Raw genomic sequence first — 5006 nt, 5'->3', positions numbered from 1 at the left:
AATATATATATATATATATATATATATATATATATATTTATACATTATACATATATATAAAATTTATTTTCAGAATGAGATAAAAAACCAAGGCTGTGAAGATTTTAGAACTCACATAATCACCGAACCTAGAGCTTAACTATGGTTTATCCATAGCACGTACTCAGCATTACCTGACACCTCTGGGTCTTTTTGACACCATTACCTCTCATAACCTATATATATATATGTGTGTGTGTGTGTGTGTGTGTGTACAAACGGCGATGCATCAGCACAGCCACAGCTCTGAGCTGAAACTATTAAAAAAAAATACAATATATATATACACACACACACATGTATACATTTATATATATGTATATACACTCATATACATAAATACATGTAAATATATATACATATGCAAAGGTATTTATATATATATATATATATTACGTTTATATATTCATTTTATTGACTAAACTGACAACATGACCATCCCCAAATACAACAATATATATATATATATATATATACACACATTTCTATACATGTACAGAAACACAATTATGTATGCATGCATGTCTGTATGTATGTATCATTAAGTTTAGACATTCCTATAATTACTGATTTTGCAAACTTCAAATATTATTGACTTTTTTTTTTTACATTTTCAATTAAAAATTGAAATCTATATAGCCAGGTACATTATTAAAAAATAACATTATTTGAATACAAAATTAAATCAGCTCTAAGTAAACTATTAAGTAAATGTCTTAGGTAGTCCCTCCAATTGTTAAGATATAATTCATACAAAATATAATTCAAAAATAGTTTTAAAATGTGCGCAATAATAGCATTTTTGCACTTACATTTCTGTAGAACTCAACACCCAAGTAAAAAAAGACAATATGTATAGAACAAACTTTTGGTATTTTCTTCTGTCACAAAACTCCAGCTACAGCTCAAATATTAAAACTGTTGGACTTCAAAATACACATAAATTAATGCCATAAAAACTTTGTGCTACTAAGTGTGCTAATGAAAACTAGCTCTTTGGACAGGAAAGAACTACTTCTCTACAAACGATGGGAAGTATACAAAGGATTTGCTTATTAGTGAATTTCAAGTACCAAGTATTCCTACATATACTTTTAGTATACATAAAATTATAAATCACAATAGAATATGGATATTAGGCTAGCATTTCCATTGTATTTGCTTTTTACTATCTGCTGAGTGATTATCTATATAATGATCATCTATACAATAAAAACTTGGGAAATTTTGATTACATTGTAATCAGAATTTCCTAGAAGTATCTGAGTGCTCCTCTATCAAATAGGCTGATTTTGTTCTTAGAACCTTGTAAATTCATTCACATGGTACCACCACCACCACCACTATCACTATCATTGTCATCATCATCATCATCATTTACCATTCCTGCTCCATGCTGGCATGGGTTGGACTAGATTATAAATATCTAAGACTATTAATATCTAACACTGACACAAGCCTGCATATTTGGACTGGCTCTGTCAATCAAATTAACCCAAGACATGTCTGGTTTTTTCTAACAGACCTAAAAGTGTGAAACAAGAAGTTAAATTCAATACTAGATCACTAAATAACAGGAAACTACCAACTTCTCTATGAGCCCTTTGAACAGTTCATAAACTTCGTTTCATTGTTGCTTTTACTATTGACTACTTTTACTTAACATATTCAATAGAAAATATTTATAAGAACCAGGTCATCAATGTACAAAAATTTCCATGAATGTCATCTTAGAAAAGAAAACAGTGAAATCCAAAGAAATTAATGATAATCTATGAAGAAGATTAAAAGTTTAACATCTGAAGAGAACCCTTTACACTTTTATTTTTTCTCACTACATTTGAGACATGGTAATTATAAAGATGTAATGTTACATGGCCATATCCTTAAGCTAGTATCATTATCAAGTAACTAATAGAATGAGTTCTAAAGGCATTTCAAACAACATAAAATTATGCTGACTCTATGGAAGACATATATTTCTATTGACATATAACTGTTCAAACTGAACATTATTTGCTTCAATCTCCCCAGATTAACATAGGTGTATATATATGTGTGTGGATGCGTGTGTGTGTGTGGGTGTGTGTATGTATGTATGTATATGTATATATATATATAAAATTAACAGAATGGGATAAAATCCAAGGCTGTGAAAGATTTCAGAACATTTATCAAGAGAAAGTCTAACAGCTGTTTCCGGGATATTTTATATATCCCTTCATCGGAGACAGTGCGAGAAAATGGTTAAGCAATAGTTATTCTTCTCTAGAATAACTATTACTTAACCATTTTCTTGCACCATCTCCAATGAAGGGATATATAAAATATCCCGGAAACAGCTGTAAGACCTTCTATTTATAAACGTTCTGAAATCTTTCACAGCTTTGGATTTTTATCTGATTCTGTTAATTTTTTATATATATGCATGCTAATATATAACCTATGCTGGACTCCTCATTCGCATAATTACCGAACCTGTAGCTTAACTATAGTTTGTCCATAGCACTTACTCAGCATTACCTGGCATCTTTGGGTTTTCTTGACACCATTACCTCTCATAACCTATTTATATATATATATATATATATACGCACACACACACACACACACACATATGGATAATAATATATGATGGATAATTGTCAGCTCATTACAACTGTTTCTTATGTAACTTTTTAATGGAAGAATGACAACATTACTTCATTACAAAAGACTGTAATCATCAGATGAGAAGTAATTTTATGAAACAAAAGAATATCCCAAGAATGCAGCAGGGATGTGGCTGGAGTCTGCTGAGGCCAACTATCAAATGAGAGAAAGACCAACTATGTTGTCCATTGAGGTTAATAATACAGTTCTTGAAAGTGTATAAAATGATATCTAAGGTCAGTGATCCAGGTGAGAAGGTATCTGCTAGACTAGATCATGGGTGGACTGGAGTGGGGTGTAGGTGATAATTTATTATAGTAGGCTTAGTGGAGTGGGAAGTAAGGAGAGGTCATAAAATAAATTAAAGAAAGAAGAAGGAAAGAAATTATAAATAAATCAAAAGTAATGGTGAAGAAAAATAAAAGCATACAAGCCAATTAGGCATAGGGTCAGGGTGTAGGAATCTCTAACTAATGCTAAATGACCAGGGGAGGAAGACAGAGATACACAGAATTTAGGGGTATTCAGTAGATATTGGCTGAGTGTTATGTAACAATAAAGAGTTTAAAGAGCTACACCTTGTACGGAGTTAGAGAAAATAGCAGATTGGATATCAAGAAAAGCCAGCAGTAGGGAGTAGTTTAATGATTAACAGTTTGGAATGTTAAACGGGTGGTGATGATATTAATTAATTAGATGGTATAATCACCTTAGTGTGAATCAGGTAAAGTGACTCCAGACAATAGTCATGGGTAAGAGGTTTGGATAGTGTGTTCTATCTATTATTTAATATGTGCTACTCAAAAAATTGTATCTTGGTGTAAGGAATACATACCTAGTAGAAATGGAAAAGAACTGGCTAGGGTGTGCAGGCTGCTACGTGTAGGTTTAACCTACAAGTATCAATGCCATCACTATTGCATAATACTGGGTACACCATAGACAGAATGGTTAGTTCCTTCAATATAGCATACCATGCAAGTATACTAAGAGTGGTTAAAATGTATTGATAAGGGAAGATGAAACTAGGAGGACTCAGAAACAAATAGGTAGATTGATCGACTAAAGAGTCAGTGAAAGAGGGAATGCATTAGATTAGGCCTATGTTGAGGGCCATTATAGATGTTGTTTAATGTCCTTAAAGTACTTATATGTGCAAGTAGCCTTATGTATACAGGAAAGATGAAGGTCTAGTTTATTATTTAGTAGATTTTACTATTTGATCTCCGTAAGATTTCAAAAGCTCCATGCAGCATAGTCTGCACCCTTATCTACTGTTTAAGTATGGTTTAGCGACCTTAATGACATCCCAATTCAAATCGAATTTAGCATTGTCATCCTTGAGCTCCCAAATCTTCATGGCTAGAGACATCTTACCAGCCCTGCCTCCATTAGAGCATCTCATTCGTAAACCACATTTACTGCTAAAGATTGACCAGAAAGTGGACAAGATGCTTTGTCTAAACAATTGCACCCAATATTTTCTAATACTTGAAATTTATTGTTATGGGTACATGATCCAACATTATTATTGCATAATAGTTCAAGCTTGTGAGAGTTACTGGTGTCTGCATAGTAGTTGCTAGGGTTTATATTACTACAATCAATACTGTTATGATTATAATTAGTTGTTGAGTTCTGGGTTGGAGACTGTTGGTACTGGGCATTGACATAAGAGATTTGGCTTTTAGATGGTGACACTAAAGAGTCGATGGTGGGTGGTATAATGGAAAGATTTCCAGCACTGGTGTTAGAGCTCTGTGTATTTAGCTTGTCCACAACATGAATGGGAGTAGGTGGGCTGCCATTACGGCTAGTGGAGAGAGTATTAGAGTTGTAGAGAGTGGTATTGGGTGAGCTTAAGCTAGTGGAATCCATACTGCTGCAACTATTGGTAGTTGTGGCAGAGTTGCTACAGCTGTAATTCCTATTAGTGGCAAACTGACTGATGTCAGTATTATAATGTCTAACTGACATGACTTGCTCACTGCTGGTATTGTTGTGTACAGTAACGGTGTCCGTTGAGAAAGTAGTGATGAGAGGAATATTAATATTATTATTATTATTATTATTATTATTATTATTATTATTATTATTATTTGTTCCCCTGTGATTTTTATTGGGTATTTGAGTGAAGAACTCATGTTTTTATTTTTATCTTTATTTTTATTTGCATTGTTGCCGATATAGTCACTGTCCATATTGGTACCTGGTCCATGCCTTTTCAAGTACCTGATTCTATCTTAAGCCTCATTTTACTACACACACACACATATATGCATATATATGCATATATATATATATATACATACATA

General features: G+C 32.6%; 1 protein-coding gene across 21 annotated transcripts in view; it reads right to left on the bottom strand.

Annotated features, from left to right (window-relative positions):
• The window catches only part of LOC106871424 (poly(rC)-binding protein 3), a 388844-nt gene that overhangs the window by 151149 nt on the left and 232689 nt on the right, over positions 1 to 5006 (bottom strand). Inside the window, exon 1 of one of the 21 annotated variants that reach the window (XM_052973808.1) lies at positions 852 to 1052. The exons of 19 other annotated variants lie outside the window; for them this stretch is intronic. The gene's annotated coding sequence lies outside the window, so the exon portion shown is untranslated. Of the gene's footprint in view, positions 1 to 851; positions 1053 to 5006 lie in introns of those variants that run through there. One more of the 21 variants, XM_052973816.1, reaches the window with a different exon arrangement.

This window comes from Octopus bimaculoides, chromosome 17, assembly GCF_001194135.2.
Source record: "Octopus bimaculoides isolate UCB-OBI-ISO-001 chromosome 17, ASM119413v2, whole genome shotgun sequence".
In the NCBI taxonomy this organism is placed as follows: domain Eukaryota; kingdom Metazoa; phylum Mollusca; class Cephalopoda; order Octopoda; family Octopodidae; genus Octopus; species Octopus bimaculoides.
Note: the sequence above shows the minus strand (reverse complement) of the source record. Positions and strands in the feature narration are given on the sequence as shown.